The sequence below is a fragment of the Haliotis asinina genome, chromosome 14 (genome assembly GCF_037392515.1).
Source record: "Haliotis asinina isolate JCU_RB_2024 chromosome 14, JCU_Hal_asi_v2, whole genome shotgun sequence".
NCBI lineage: Eukaryota > Metazoa > Mollusca > Gastropoda > Lepetellida > Haliotidae > Haliotis > Haliotis asinina.
In genome coordinates, this window is record NC_090293.1 from 21,525,920 (window position 1) to 21,541,813 (window position 15,894).

The 15,894-nt window shown below is 40.8% G+C and overlaps 2 pseudogenes; both read right to left on the minus strand.

Moving 5' to 3' along the window:
- Positions 1-2,597: 2,597 nt before the first annotated feature.
- Positions 2,598-15,894, minus strand: part of LOC137260701 (sulfotransferase 1A1-like) — a 189,664-nt pseudogene continuing 176,367 nt past the window's right edge.
- Positions 4,559-7,187, minus strand: LOC137261945 (sulfotransferase 1A3-like; annotated as a pseudogene).

Here is a 15,894-nt window from a genome sequence, read left to right on the forward strand (position 1 = left end):
TCAGTGTCCGTACAGACAACTTAATGTGCACGAGTGCTTATCATTATTCGTTATCCAGTTCAACTATCTGACCGGCACGTTCCCATCAATATCTCATGCACGCTGACCCACCATCATGACGTAACAGTGTTCATATGGCGTCGGGTTCTTACGTAACGACCTGTTCACAATTTTTTTTACACAGAACCACAAGCAAATGCTATTTTGTTATATCGATATATTTCAGTACAATAACATCATACAATGATAAATCCGCTTTATCTCTGGTTTGCCACCTTACTGAAGGCGATTAAGACTAATCCTGTTTTTTACAAGCAGATGGTGACATGTCAAAGTGAACTCCAAGTAAAGGTACCACCCAAGCCAATAGGGGTGAGCTCAGGCCAGGTATGTTCAGGGTGTATGGTGAACACTTTTGATTGTACTGACACTAATTGTTTGGTATTTTGCTTACACGTTCATGACATGTATTTACTGTTGTTTATTTTAATTTTCAAACTGGAGTATAATTTGTTATACCACCATTGTAGAATAGCAAATGAGCAGAAGTTGGAGTTTGTTCTTAACAAGCATGGCGGCCATTATCGTGTACCAAGGAAACAAATTCAATGTTAAGAGACGCAGACACACCAATATTCATTGGAGATCTTGCGTAGCTACATGCCCAGCTACGCTCAACACCACAGATGGTCTCATCACAACCTACAGACATCTACACAGTCATCCAGAAACCAGAAAAGAGTTGTCGTAGACAAGTTCCTGGTCAGTCTGAAAGGAAAAATCAAACATATCAGTAGACCAATCCCATCAATTTATCAAGAGGAACTACATGGTAAATTTATAATATTGCATACTATCATAATCTATCATATACTACATCAAATTTGTTAGGGATCACCTACGTAGTTTTCATTATTGGAACTACCTAGTTAGGATTTCCTGTCCCATTTCACAGATCTGTTTGTCTTAAGACAGAAAGTGAAGATATTGTTGAATGCACATCTACAGTATCAAGAGCAGCCTGCATGAGTCCCGTGCAAGAGAAAGACCTTCCGTGCCTCGTTAGAGATCTGACATCCACCTACGTACACTCAGACATCCACCAATAACAACTTCTCCATTCAGACGACCAGATGACGATATTCAGTACTTCAGCCAGTCTACTACACCATGCCTCTTCACACACATACTTTGCTGATGGTACCTTCCAGATTTGCCCAAGTTTCTTCTACCAGATGTACACCATCCATGCCTGCGTCCACCAGAAGATGTTTCCCCTTGCTTATGCCCCATTACAAGCAGACAACTTACCACCACTTCTTCGCAGTTCTCAAGCAGAAAGCACCAGAAGTTCACCATTATCTAAGATCTTCCTTGGTAGTGACTGACTTCAAGACGGCCGCCCATAACGCCACCAGAGACATCTTCCACTGTGACTTGAAGGGTAGCTTGTTCAAATTTCACCAAGACATTTGGCGTAATGTACAAAGCTTTGGATTGCAGCCTGACTTTGCAAACAATCCATCAGTGAACCACGTGCATCCGCATTGACCCTGATCAGACTGAATGACATCGACTTGACCAATCCAGGAGTGTCAATGTTCAGGGCTTATGTTACTTAAGTGCAGATTGACAGCGCAGGCAGATCAGAATGGAACAATTTCCACTGGTTCCCGTACCAGCAACCACCTCAAAGGATGGAATATTCGTGTGAATAAGGCTGGACAATCGCACCTCAACAAGAACAGTGTCACACAGAGAATGTCATCAGTCAGATACTCACGGGAGGGAAGCAGTCCGCCAAGAAGAAGAAATACCGAAATATTGACCACCAAATCCAAATTGAGAAAGACCTCCTCTTACCCGGAGGTTTTAAGAGTATGCAGATGCCGTTTTGTATCTGGTCGGACTTTAAAGAAAGTATGTGATGTTTCATCATGGGAAAATGTGTTAAAATATGTTAACACATGAGATGTGTATAAAAGTATTTCATTTTTTGAATATGTGTAAAACGAAATGTGTTAAATATAGATTCTGTGATGTGTATGCAGTATACGTGGAATATTGCATTGACTGAATGTATATATGACGATAGTGTATGTATGTATGTTACTGTTAGTGTATGTTTAAGTATATTAAAAGCATGGAAACATGTGCTAAAAATGTTATGTTGGTTAACTCATGTGATGTACATAAACATATTCTTTTTCTTTGACTGTATATCCATGTGAAATAAACAGGAGAAATAAAGCAATAAACTGGACAAAATAAGTTAGGGATATTGGTAATATTTTATTGGTATTTTATCTGTGTCAGTGAGTAGATAGTTCATTATACATAATTTCAAAATTTATATATAACCCCAACTATTTTGTCCAGTATATATCTCCACCACATGTCTAAATGTTGAGATTACCCCCACCTGACCATATTGTTCTACCAGTTACCACACCTGACAGCACAACTTAATTTAAAAACCAGAGAGACCCCGATAAATTCATTGTCCTTGTCGGTATGTACATGATCAGACGAAGAGATAGCTTTGCTATTAACTGAATACTGTAAAATATGCATAAGCCCATGAGCCGTACATTTTTTCAACTGTCATTTGCTCTGCTGTATCGCTCATAGAATCTGGACCCTGCCATCTTTTTCCCATACACACAATAGTAGTCATCCAACATGTCCTTCGTGAACCAATTCCTCCACTTGCCAGAAACACCTGGACGAACAGAGGTCCGATGCTAAATGGGGTTACTGAGTTCGACGTAAAGCCTGCTTAGTCAGCATACCACAAACACGCGCACGCACACACGCGTACACACCAGACATTGCCATATTCTGTATATTACCTGCATGTACTACGGAAGCTGTAACGCCTCTTTAAGTGGTGTACTAGTGTTCGCGGGTGCAAATCCAGAAATGACGCAAGTAATACACGACAATCACTTTTGTTCCTTTTTAAAACAGTCATGTATTCCATTGACTAGGGGCGGTGGGGTAGCCTAGTGGTTAAAACGTTCGCTCGTCCGGAATCGATTCCCCACATGGGTACAATGTGTGAAGTCCATTTTCTGGTGTCCCATGTAAAGATATTGCTGGAATATTGCTAAAAGCAGCGTAAAACTAAACTCACTCACTCCATTGACGTAACAAACGTTTCAAAAGTGTGACGTCACAGAAGAATACATATGGATGTTATGATCTTGTCCGTTAATGAACATCGCCCTTTTTAATTTATTGGGGTGATGAGATAGCGTAAGGCTATAGTGTCCGCTCTTCATGACGAAGACCGGGTTTCGATTGCCCAGAGAGGTATAATGTGTGAAAACATTTCCTGGTATCCCCCACCGATTTATTGCTCCAATAAAACTCAGTTATCTTCAATGTTATCTTCAATGTTCTGATATGTAAAAAGAAAAAATGTTTATGTCTTCAAAATTAAGAAATTTATGGTGGTCATAAGTATAGAATCGTAGGTAGAATGGCCAGGTTCGTTACGAATACTACCAATCACTGGATCGTCTAATCTGATCGAGACACGATTATGTACTTGCAACTGTAAAGCAAGAAACCAATACAGATTGGAAAGATATTTTACCTTTCCAGAAAAACAAACTATCCCCGTCAACTTTCACAGCGTAGGCATCTTTGTCCACCCTCATCTTGGACATATGACATTTTTCTGTGATTGACCTGCACTGATCGTCATTTCTTAGGAGTCTTAAAAGTCCGATAATGTCTGCACAGCCACAACTGGGTCCTGTGACAAATACACGTGTGTGTTCGGTGTGTGGGTTTAGAGCAGAATGGACCAACGGGGATGGGTTGGAGCCATTTCAAGGTCAACACAATTACAACTCGTTCAAGTCCATGTCTGCAAGTCAAAATTATCAAGCCAATATAGGCTCGTAGATATCACGTCTTGGCTGTAATATGAGCGAAACTAAACTGACACTTGTAAACGAGTAGCTTCTGTAATACTTCCTCACACAATGGATGCAAAGGAAGTTTACAGTGAGCATCTGGAATATTGCTTGTTCGTGGGAATACGCGTGGCTCTCTATTGCTTCCCCATTTCGGAACCAGCTAGGCGTTTGCTTGTTAGATGTTTATTAGGTAATATACTTTGACCAGTTAGTCATGCTTACTCGCCACCTGTGAAGATCCCGGTCAGAAGCGATCTTCTTATTCTGTAACTTATGTGGAAGTGTGACTGACAACCAATTGTCCTGTAGTCAAGAACACAATGGTTTGTTTCAGCAACAGACTGAGTGTGTTGAAAATACGATGAAAATATCAAGACATGACCAACAGTATATAACAGTTTGAATGTCATTGCTATAAATCGTCGTTTACCCGCGCAGTCTCGTTGCCAATAATACTGGAGTATTACATGTCTGAATAATCAAGTCACTAATATGAATATAGGCTACAATTATATATTTGTTTCACAAGGAATACAACTGTACGATATTTTTGTAAACAAACCGACTCTGGACCAGACACTCCAGTGATCATGAGTAACGATGTCAGAGCATGTGTTTATGAATCACTATCACATAATGACGATACTGTCAAGGTAATGGTTACCTCTTTGTTCAAGGAACAACTGCAGAAAGTCCTCAAACATTCCAAGGTATACAGTGTTCAAATGGTGTCGATGTGTAGTGAATTTTGTACGGAGAAACTGCTACATCTTTAGGATCTCTCACTGTATAGACCACCCGACACTTCTTTTCCTTCAGATCAAGCGGTACTTGAGACATGAAGAAGTGGCAGGTCAGAACCCGAGGTGGTGACAGTTTATTTAGTTCTTCGTTGGGTATCAGTTCTAGATGGTCTTTAAACTTTGGGATAGTTTCTGCTTTGCCTTGCAGCAGCATGTTAGTCATCTCCCACGTCCAGTGATTGCCTGAAGAATGGCAGCATGTACATTTCAGTGGCGACTACACTTTGATATCCTCATAAACAGACTAAATGGTGAGACTACAGGGCTTGCTTTGCCTGTATCAATATCAGCTTCTCTCCGGCATACTGACATACTGACATTTTTTATCACTATGCTTTCACCATATCACTTTACTCTCTAAATAGTACAACAATATCATCAGTGAGTTGGACCCTTTATACTTTTGCACCACAAATACATTTGCAAGTTTGCTTTTCGTGACAATGTCAGTAAGAGAGATAATATCTCGAAGTTCAGGAAGTCCACCCCTTTCATGGAGCTTGGGCGTTATTTTCTTTGTACATACTCTAACCTGTCCCGAGGCAACCAGGGAGATAGATGTCATCCCGTCTAAGCTCTAAAGTACAGTTTCCCTTTAAGCATCTGAGAGGAAAGTAGTTGCTGGTTCGTAGTCCTTCAAACATCTGGTACATGACTGACTGTCCCTGTCGGTCCTTCTCATGGACTACCGTCTGACCAGTGAGATCTAAACAGACATGGACTCCGGTTCTTTTAATGGCCTCATATCACCTTTCAGGAAGAAAAGTCGATGGGTTCTCTTCATGAAAGTGGGGCAGACAAGTAAATATATAATATCACTACAGCATCAAATCAACCTAAATTGGTAAAACAGTCAGATAAGTATCACTCACTGTTCACTGCACAGCTGCAAAAAGAGTAAAATATCAACATATGAAACAGAGTGAGTGAGTATGGTTTTACGCCGTCTTTAACAATATTCCAACAATATCACCAGAAATGTACTCCACACACTGTACCCATGTGTGAATTCGAACACACTGAGGTGCTTCGACGTGACGAGTGGACGCTTTAACCATAAGGCTACCACAAGGCTAATCTGACGCCCAGTATAAAAGCATTATCATTTGAGTCGATTCGGCCAAGAACATTATCTCAGTTGTATGAGATTATTCCTATCATAGATAAATACAATCTCAATATCGTTGTCAGGGAAAGCCGCGAGTAACTTCAAGAGATACAAATAGTAAATCTGGCTCATACACCACTTTGGCTGAATAAGGCCCCCTGTACGTGTGACTACAATTAACGGTCTGATTCGGACCTAGCCACTACTTAAAACGTATGTGACATTCTATCGCTCTGTTGTTATGGCATGTACTGGCATAAAGTTAAGTTACATAGCATACCGTGTATAAACCCTTTGTTTTTTCCTGTCCAGTGTTATTCTAGGCTGGGCTGTGTCGGCGTGACTCACTTCATACCGCTGTCCCTCTAAACAGCGCTATCTCGCTATAATGCCGTGTGTTGTGTTCTCTCTGTTCTGAATGATCATAAGATTTAAATTATGTTAGGTAATTAATTTATGTGTAGCTGCTGTTTACGTTGCAACATACACACACGCGCACACATACACGCACGCGCGCGCACATACACGCTAGAGAAAGAGCGTGTGTGAGAGAGAAAGGGAGGTTAAGTTTACTGTAATAATTACAAGACAATATAAACGTGTATATATAATTGTATTCTGAAGAGCATTGTATGACTAGACTGAGCATGCTTTTGAATAGTGAGTGAGTTTAGTTTTACACCGCACTCAGCAATATTCCAGCTTATTCTGTAAATAATCGAGTCTCTACCAAATAATCCAGTGATCAAAAGCATGCACATCGATCTGCGTAATTGGGAACCGATGACATGTGTCAAACAAGTCAGCGAGCCTGACCACACGATCCCGTTAGTCGCCTCTTACGACAAGCATAGTCGCCTTTTATGGCAAGCATGAGTTGCTGAAGGCCTACTCTACCCCGGACCTTCACTGGTGTGCTTCTAAATAAGTATGTGTGTGAAGTACACCAGCATAGCACATTCCGTGCATACACCTCAATTTTTTAGCATTGTTATGAAATGGGCCTATGTTGACACCGCGTGTGAACTAGTCCAGTTTCGGATAAGACTGACGTGAGATGTAATCATACAGCACGAGTGCAACAGGACTGACGGACATACATGTGTATGATTAATGATAATCACTCTTAATAGTTAACTTTACCATACAGGTTCGCAAATGCGCACCCAACCAGACATCTGGTCAGTAACTACTAGTAACAGAGTACAGTATTTCCATGATAAACAAAGTGAACTAGTGAAGACGTGTGGTTTTATGCATCTTATAGCAATATCTCAGCGATATCTCAGCGATATCTCACGACAGGAACGTGGACAAGCAGACATGGACTTCAGAAACTGTGCCCATGTTGGGAACCGACTCCGGGTCTTCAGTGAGACGAGCGGACAATCTTGCACATCTGAACGTATCAATAATTGTCCAATAATATAGTTACCCAATAATTGATGCAGAAAGTCATTGCTATAACTGAACTGTATTGTACTTTGTACGAATTCAAGAAGCTGAAGAAATTGCAGAAAGCTTCCCCGTATATCTGATGTTCAGTCAAACGTTTTCAGAGGTCCTCATTCTGAGAGTTAGTGGAATTTTACGCCGCTTCTTGTCGATATTGTCATGGCAGGAGACACCAGAAATGGGCTTCACACACTGTATCCATGCAGGAAATCGAAACAAGAACAGGCAGTCGTTGTAAACATTAGGTCACCTCACCTCGTTTACAGTCATTTAGACTGCAGAGTAGCAAGACAAACTGACAAATGATTAACAACGAATTAAACCGAGATCGCGAGAACCATGGGAATAGGCGGGAAGGTTTATCTGCATTCGAGCAATGTAGAGCCTGAGGATGTCAGTCACAAGCTACAAATACATTTCCTGTGACAGCATTCCGCCATCGCACTCGTAATATGGCAAAACCTGCAAGACATGCAACTGACGCCTGACAGTCCATACCGACAGAACAGCTGACGTATTATTGCTCGTGATCTACGTCAGAAGACTCTAGGAAGGATGAACATTAAACCTTATCCTGAGCGCATTACACGGCTCTACATATGATGGCAGCTGTAAAAGCCAAAACTGAGATTGTACCACGTCTTCAGTCAGTGTCTCCTGTAAGGAGCTCTTTACTCAGTGTTCCCATGCTGTCTTGCTGTATTTAAGAGAAGTTACCCTTTTTCTTTGTCATTCATTACCACGTGGTTTTGCAGAAGACATGTTTTTTTAGGTTTGAAAAGTGGAGAATATTGGTCCAACAAAATGATATGTGTATATTGTTATTGTTAATATAATTTATCTTTGTGTTTGCGATACGGTAAGGTGATTTGTATGTAATTTCCATGTCGTTTCTGAGCTGTTAAAGTAAATATACTTCTTCTTTTTATTTCCTTTGTATTTTATTGATTGTACGTTTCTTAGACATGTAATATCCTAGATACTTATAACAATACTCTGTTTTGTTTCCAGTCGTCTGTTATGGATTTATGATGAAAATTATGAAACTGAATATGTATGTCATGAACTTTGAATATGAGAACTGAAAGCTTGAATACGAACTTCGAATCTGAGGAATATGAACATGAATTATGAGAATGAGAACATACATGAGATTTGGAAAAAAGGAGAAGACGTGGACTGCGGTTCATTTAATGGCCTCATAGCAATTCTTCAAAGAAAGTTCTGTTTAAAAAAACTGACAAACAAATGCATATTTATTTTTGTCAAATCGACGAAAACTTATATGAGCAATTGCGTTTAAAATAACGTTAACGTTTAAAATCCTAACGTGTACGTGGAAATGCATTTTTTGCTATTAATGGCATGAAGTGCACTCATGCATCCTCAGTGAACCAGTGTCGACAGCAGGTTTCTACTTTCATGTAACACGAGATGCACATGGTTCTACAAACACAGTGTACACATAAATGGGTTAGAAGAAGGGTGGATATTAATTTACATGTTTTTCTCCGCTTTATTTTCAGGTCCTGTGCGCGGTCGCTTGAAGGTGAAATACCCCGTCCCAGTCTGTGTCCTTGACAAAGATTCCTGTTCATACATGGCTATCAAAGCGGGAAGGTGGAAAGCAAAAACGTATTCTGGTTCGTTTGGTAATTACTCTGCTCTCTTTCATAACGATGTCTGCCTGTCTCATGTTCCTGTTATATGACGCTAGTATTTTTGCAATATTTCGTGGCTTTTCGATGTGGACTGGTCCAGAGGTGTTACAACCTTTATAACGATGGTGGAGGAGTCCAGACCAATGAGGCTAACCGTGAGTACCGCTGGTATGTTGCCATATGCTAGAAATTATACATGCAGGTGACATGGGCGGTTACGGGTTATATCTTCACTGCGGCATTCCTGAAAGGTTCTTTATCATTGACGATGGTTTAGAATGAATGTCATGGGTTCGATTCCCACATGGGTACAATGTGTGAAGCCCAGTTCCGACTGGCCCATTGTTGGATTATTTCTATGAGTGGCGTAAAGCCACATTCACACACTCACCTTTTAGTACTGTGTCATAAAGACAAAGTGTACAATGAGTGAAACCCGTTTCACGGGATATTTGCTGGAACTATTGCCCAAACGATGTAAATCCACCTTCACTCACTCACTCACTTACTTAATGGACACTCACAATTTCATATATATGTCTGACGCTTAGTTGCTCATACGCGATTCCTCGATTTTTATAGTATAGTCAAGGACATTCATTGACATTACATCCTTATTATCGCTAGTTTAAGAGAGTCCAGAATCCTATTATACAGATAAGGCTTTGATATTATAAGACAGTCGGAAATGTTTTCGGTTTTTGTTTGTTTGTTTGTTTGCAGTAATACAGATTAGGCTTATTGTCTTATCCTACATGCGATAAACAAATATATAGCAAAATTACACAACTGGTTAACATTCTTTAAACCAAATAAGTGTGTCAGTTTAAAGCCAGATGGATTTTTCCACTTACATCGCTCAATATAATTTAGTCTGGCATTACATATATATGGGCAATCGAAGTACAGTGAAACTCGTCTTCAAAATGACAACTGATACACTTTCTTTCATTTACATTAAGTATATTTTCGTATCTTCAACATTCAGTTGCTAACATATGAGAGGACAAGCGAAATATATAACTATGTTCAATAAACGAGTGGAACAGATGTTGTTAAATGATATTGCAAAGTTCAAAAATGTATGATAAGCTTGTAGATGGAATATTGCTGAGAGTGGCTGTAAATCACAAAGATACTAGCCTAATGAAAAGTCTTTCTCTTCTGCCATCGACAGGGTACGATACTGACCCAGACAGTGTGCACGAAGACTTATATCACTGGTTTGTTACTAATTGACAGGATACTCCTCGTTCTCCTGTAGACATGATATTAATGTGAAGTCTTATAATGCGCTAATCTCCATGCAAACATGCTCCAAGCGCTAACACACTGATCATCAGTATTACCCCGGATATTCCAAGCTGCTTATTAGGCGCTAGAAGGTTGTAGTCACTTGACTTTACACATTTTCTGCTGGGTGAACAGTGGCAATTTTGAACTCACTTGCCTAAGGTGAGACCACATGGTCAGTCAAACTGTCAAACACGGCCACACATCCAAGGACTGTCCTAGCTCGACGGTGCTTAACTTCAACTGATTTGTGACATGAGCACTACGCACAAGACCACTCGCCACTCTCTTGAGATAGAAAATAGACACTGAAAGTAACACCATCATATCTCATCGACAGCAGTAGTATCGCAGGACCATTTTAAACAAAAATATTCCTGCTGTTTAAGTCACTGGTCACAATGAAAACAAAGCAAAGCTAAGGAAATAAGAGGAAATAAACACAATAACCTGAGGATGTTAAGTTCAGGGATCCGTTTCTAAAGGAGACATCTGTGGTAAGGCAATCGTAAGCATGCAGGGCAATTATGCTGATACCTAAACATGAAAGAAGAAATGAAAGTGATCAACAGCATGAGCATCGATCTACGCAACTGGGATACGTGTCAGCGAACTTGCCCGTTACTTGCCTCTTGTGACAATCATGGGTTACTGAACATCATTTCCAATCAGGATGTCCACGAGTTTGGAAGTCAAGAACATTTATCTTCCAACATCCTCCTTACAACCATCAGAGCGAAGCTTCAGATCACCTTGACTGTAAGCAGTAAGCTATATTACAGGAATGTGCTTAATGGTTTGGTTGATGTCATGTTAGTATATTACGTTTCCACATTACTGATGCTCAGACAGGCGTGATATGGTGACATAGACTACATAATACGATATGCCTGCCGCACTGGACGCCTGATACCAATCTGTATCATATACCTTGGTTAGCTATTTATTTACCCATATACTCAGACAAATATACCACGGGTGACATAAGTCATGAGTATAACTGATCTCTGTGACCATGGTGACTGGTGATCTTTTGACGCAAATCATGAGAGTGCCTGGGTACTCCCCTCTACCCGAGAGTAAAGCGATTCTGTGGGTAATTCAGAAGGCTGCAGTGTTGGGGAGTCTCTAGGTTCTTCTTGGTCGATTCGAATAGGCAGCGCATCAGTTCCCTGTCTGAGCAAGGGAAGAAGAGTTGATTGTTAGCTCTACCAACCTTGTAAGATTTTTCATTTAGCATACTTTTATATTTTCAGATATTTAGTGTGAGTGAATGAGTTTATTTTTACGACGCTTTTAGCAATATTCCAGCAATATCACGACGGGGGACACCATAAATGAACTTCACACATTGGTACCCACCAGGTCTTTGGCGTTAAGAGCGAACACTTTTACCACTGAGCCACCCCCACCGCCCTTAACAACGATGGGTATGCAGATTACAACGCCTTTATTTTACATTTGATGCGACGTTTCGGCATGGATCCTTATACCGCTGTCAAGCAAGAGTGAAATAATACAGCACAGAACAGACTTATATATATGAACAGGGTTAAATAACAACATATATCAATGGAATTAACACCACCAACTACAACTACGGAAGGTGGTAATGATGTGACAATAAGAGGAAGCCAATTCTAACTGAAGCGGAAACAAAGTGTACATGGCTGATAACATCAGTTAGCAGTGATAGCTGGAGCGCTCTGATCTGTTATGTTTATCAGTTCCTTGTACGCAGTTGGGATAAGATCAACAGAGATCAGGGATATCTAACCCCAACTGCATACTAATGCCAATCAAACAGATCTATGAATATATGTCTATGAATGCAAAAAATAAATAATGCGCTCTACGATGAATAATGCGTAATAGTCTGATGGAGTAACATGTACCTCATCTTACAGACAGAGCTAGTTTATTAGCACATCGTACTCCCCGAGGACTGTACTGTTCTCTCTATGAAGTCTTCGTCTGGCGGCCATATTTAACAACACGTCTGAAGTTGTAACACCCAAACCTGGTTATCATTTTCTCTTCATGGGGAATAAGGGCAAGTATGATTCCACACTGTTTAAATATTAAAACTGAGAAGAAACAAACTGACTTCAGTGATTGTTGAGGGAGTGATGTTACTGTTGAAAGAAGCAGTCATAAAATCTTGAAGATTTGCATAAATAATGGCATGCCGGCCACTGAGCGAGAGTAAACAGGCGCGTGGCCTTTGTGTGTGCGCGCGCGCGTGCGTGCGTGCGTGCATGTGTGCGCGCCTGTGTGTGTGAAGCGACAAACAGTGCTAACAGGATTAGAATCTATCCATTTCGCGTAACTACAATCAAGATACTTCAGTCATTTCATTTCATCCGAATGTGGTGGACAGGGGTTTGTGATGTGTGGCTGCTCTGGACACAGTAAGTGTCAAACAAAAAGGTGTAAATACTCCAAAGCCAAGCTGAAGTGCTGTCACAATAGTGTTAACTGTTAGTGACAATAAGTGACGTTGAGACTTTGATCCACATTTGAAGATAAAGTTTTTAAGTGAAAATTTACGAAATGACTGAAGTATGTTAATGATTGTTGTCCACAAATGACGCGGACCCTCTTCTTCATTTCACGAAAGGACTGATCTTCCAATCTGACTGCATCACACAGAGAGAGGAGGGGGGGGGACTGTAGAGAGAGTGGGAGAGAGGGGGGAGAGAGAGGGGAGGGGAGAAAGGGAAAGAGAGTGGGGGAAGGAGAGAGAGAGTAAGAGAGAGGGGGAGAGAGAGACAGAGAGAGAGAGAGACGGCAGTACCTTGGAAATTTATAGGGTGAGAGTACACATTCTTGTCGTCAATGCTGTTAGGTCATATCCCACCGATCACAACTAGCATACGTCTTTAAACAGGAACACACTGGACATTCGAGGAACTAGGCATGGTGCTAAACAGGAGGTGCTAAAAGAAAGAACTGAGCGGTACCCCTTTATTTCACTAAACTGAAAACTTTAGTCTCTTATATTGATATGGGGCGGAGGGGTAGCTTAGTGTTAAAAGCGTTCGCTCGTCACGCCGAAAGACCGTTTTTGATTCCCCTCATGAGTCCAGTGTGTGGATCCCATTTCTGGTGGCTTCCTTCGTGATACTGCTGGAATATTATTAAGCAGACTAAACTCACTCACTTTATTAATCTGTCGCGCTATGTAAGATAAATGTGTTCCAGTCAAACCAAAAGAACTTAATTCCACAATATGCAACTGGGTCTGGTTGCTAGATATATTCAGGAAATATAAAACTTGCATCATATGTTTTCTTCTATGCAGCAGGCATTTGAAAATGAGTAGTTCGCTAACGTTTGAACTCTGTTTCCGGTGGACTGTAATGGAATGTTTGAACACTGGCGAGATTCCGATGTGCCCTTCAAAGGGCATTCTGATATCCTTGTTCATATTCAAGCCTACGAGGAGGTGCTGAAGGTACGGGATTCCAACAACTGTATCGGGATACCTTGGGCTGTGGATCGTAACGTTGACATATATAACACTACTTTTATATTAAATGGCGCCGAAAGACACACCTTCAACATTTTTGTAAGACACAGATTATTCAGCCAAATATATAATATATATAATTCTGTTTCTCACAGGATCCTTTCAGAGCCGTACAGAAGCTATCAGATTTCCTGGACCTTGAGAGGAAAGACGTTTACGTTTCTTGTGCCGTTAAGCTTACTATTCCTATTTAGAGAAATGCGCGCCACCATTATACAAACTTAAGGTAAAATTGTGAAACTAAATCACTCACCAGGGGCGGATACAGCTTTTTGAGAAGGTGCGTGTGTGTGTCTCTGTGCGTGTGTGTGCGTGTGTGTGTCTCTGTCTGTCTCTGTCTGTGTGTCTCTGTGTCTGTGTGTGTGTCTGTTATACCCCGGACCTTCACGGGTCCTTAGATGAAACGTTTCAGGTGTTTCTGGGGACTACCGCAACTACTTCAACGACCACATGTTGGACGACTACTACTACGTGTACAAAGACAGTCTGTCAGGAACTATACCGTCAGTACCTTTACAACTCTTAAAGCTACCTGCAACGTCGTAGAGACACTTTGTCATTGCTTGAATGTTTTAGTCCGATTAGGACAGTAATTAAAATATTACTCACATGTGTAATATACTCTTCCCTTGCCAGAGCTTTGATGCTTAGACCCGTCTGTGCATTTGTTGCTGTTGTTGGAAATGCATTTTGTTAGTTTGGGGCTTGTTAAAGAAACCGTATATAAATAAAGGTAAAAACAAAGGTAACCGTTGAAATCTGCTACACGAATGTTCTCGATACACCGTGAGTGAGTAAGTTTAGTTTTCCGCCGCTTTTAGCAATATTCCTACAATATCAAGGCGACTGACACCAGATATTTGCTTCACGCCCATGTAGGGATCGAACCCGGGTCTTAGACGTGACGAGCGAATGCTTGACCCACTAGGCCACTCCACCTGCCCTGGACACAAGGATTAACAGCAAATTTACTGAAAATGCACTGACGTTCCCTGCCGCTGTATGTCGGAAAGCTGAACATCAACATTCTTACTAAAACCCCTATTTACAACTGTAAAGTCTCTAAACCTAAGCGTTACCAGTGTTACCTAATAACAATTTTGAGCCACTTTTATTACTTGCATGCGTGTATACATCTCTAGTATGCAGACCGCCTAATCAATATACTGATCAATACATCCATCCATACATATTCACATTTATATAGCGTGAATAACCAGCTGAGCTACTCAATGGCGCTTTCCACCGCAGACACGTTCACGATCTAACCGACATTGTCTATTTTCGCAAGTATTTAACTTCAATGGACAATGTCATTTCGATCGTCATGAGAAATATTTAACTTCACCTAGACTTTGCCAAAAAAGGATCATAATGTGGCTCAACCAAGTCAGCAGGTCTGACCACCTGATCTCGTTTGACGCCAGTTAGTCGCCCCTTGCGACAAACGTGGCATTGCTGAAGACTAGTTCTAACCCATATCTGCACGGATCGGCAAGTGGAGACCTATGTTGACTGTAAAATAACAAGTTAACGTAAAGGGTAAATCAGCTTCATTTGAAAATGGAAGGGACACAAAAGATATTTACATAATCGTAAATAATATTGACAAAAATCTCTTAAACGAGATCACAGACACGTGCCTTTGAATATATACGCCGGGGTAGCCATGGTTGCAGTGTGTGAAAGTCTTATATGATTTCTAGTGACCATCGCTGGAATATACATTGCTGAAAGCGCAGTAAACTGACTGAACTAAACTCTCTCACTGGATCTATTCCACCCCATTTATCACCTAACTTTAAACGGTAGAACGCTAAAATAACCACCACTGAGAATTCAGGACTAATATCGGAAGTAGCGTCACATTCGGCCATACTTTTTTGTCAGATGTCCCAAGCCGTTATTAACACGCTGCCTAATCTTACTTAACTAGGAAGCGTCTGGTATCGACACCTCAGTTTCAGGAATATTTCGACATTGCCCACTCTGCTCAAAGGCGCTTTGTTTTAATCACTGGATGTCAATAGCAATGGCATATTTTCCTTTCAATCTCCTCTCCCTGGCGCACCAAGGTAATATGACTGTCCCATCCTTACGACGTACACATTCA